General features: G+C 34.8%; 1 protein-coding gene and 1 long non-coding RNA gene across 2 annotated transcripts in view; one reads left to right on the top strand and one right to left on the bottom strand.

Moving 5' to 3' along the window:
* Positions 1-1,162, top strand: part of LOC119581932 (myosin heavy chain, muscle-like) — a gene marked incomplete at its 5' end in the record, with an annotated part of 19,236 nt that overhangs the window by 8,743 nt on the left and 9,331 nt on the right.
* LOC119581933 overlaps positions 687-1,162 on the bottom strand; it is a 4,024-nt gene continuing 3,548 nt past the window's right edge. The window contains exon 2 of the long non-coding RNA XR_005229599.1: positions 687-929. This is a non-coding gene — a long non-coding RNA (uncharacterized LOC119581933). The remainder of the gene's footprint in view (positions 930-1,162) is intronic.

Here is a 1,162-nt window from a genome sequence, read left to right as displayed (position 1 = left end):
GCAACAAAGACGACGTCCAACAGTTTCTAAGGTTAAGGTGAGTGCTTTCATAACTTCATATTAAGTTACTCTTGCTTTTCTTGAACATTTATTTATGCATATGCCATATCTCCAAATGTCTGTTCGTTCATGTATTTTCTATTTTCATAAACCCATATATAACAAGGCAAACATTCCGAACACAATGAAAATACCAAATCATGTAGTGTCACTTCTGAACCCGCATTTTCTGTTTACATATTCTGATCTCCCGGATGAAACTGATATAGAAAGAAACTTAGACATCATCATAGGTGAGGCTGCACGGTGGTTCTGAACCCTTTTGAGGCATTTAAATGACACACAGAAATTCTTAAATTGGGTAGTTTCGCTCTCTCTTACTCGTGACGTGAGATGTTAGGTATACCAGACTAGTTTATGATATTGTATTTATAGCACTTAAAAGAGTAGGTCCTGATTACTTACGATTACTGTAGTAAGGTGTCTTTGTTACTTATACTGTCCATGGGATCTCGGTAAGTTTGGGCATTTGTTTACAAGTTATTTAATTTGGTTATTGGCTGTACATAGTAACAGCAATTACTTCCGTAGATCCGTTCCTTTTTTGTATCAGATTATGAAATCGTGCTTAATCGTTCCTTAAGTCTACACGATACAGGGATAGAGGATACCATTAACAAATTATATTTACTTGTCACACTGATAAGCGATTTAATGTCGGAGAAAACTATTGCTATGGTCGGATTCGATCATCCGTGCAGACGTCTTGGCATCTCGCCTGATGGGTGTACAAGACAGGTGAACTGGTGTCGGTAGTCACGGTGCTCATCTGTTATGTTCATCTCTGTTTATTTGTGGGTGAAGTGCACGGACAGTTGCATGAACGGTCGAATAAGTCCGTGGTTTGTAAGAACATCTAGTCTTATGACCTGAAATAAAATTATACAAAAGGTATTATTAATCTTTTGTATATGTAATTAAAAAGTTTTAACATATAGTCAAGAATATATAATTCCTTAAAATATGAAAACTTCTGAATAATAAGTATCTTATATTACATCTAAAAAAAAAATAACAATTCCATAATAATTATATGCCCTTGTTGAATTCCGTTCTTTTCTCCTCCACTCTTTTCTTTTTAAAATTTGCTTGAGTTGTACAT

Source organism: Penaeus monodon, chromosome 15 (genome assembly GCF_015228065.2).
Source record: "Penaeus monodon isolate SGIC_2016 chromosome 15, NSTDA_Pmon_1, whole genome shotgun sequence".
Taxonomy (NCBI): Eukaryota; Metazoa; Arthropoda; class Malacostraca; order Decapoda; family Penaeidae; genus Penaeus; species Penaeus monodon.
This window is presented reverse-complemented; position numbering and strand designations above follow the sequence as displayed.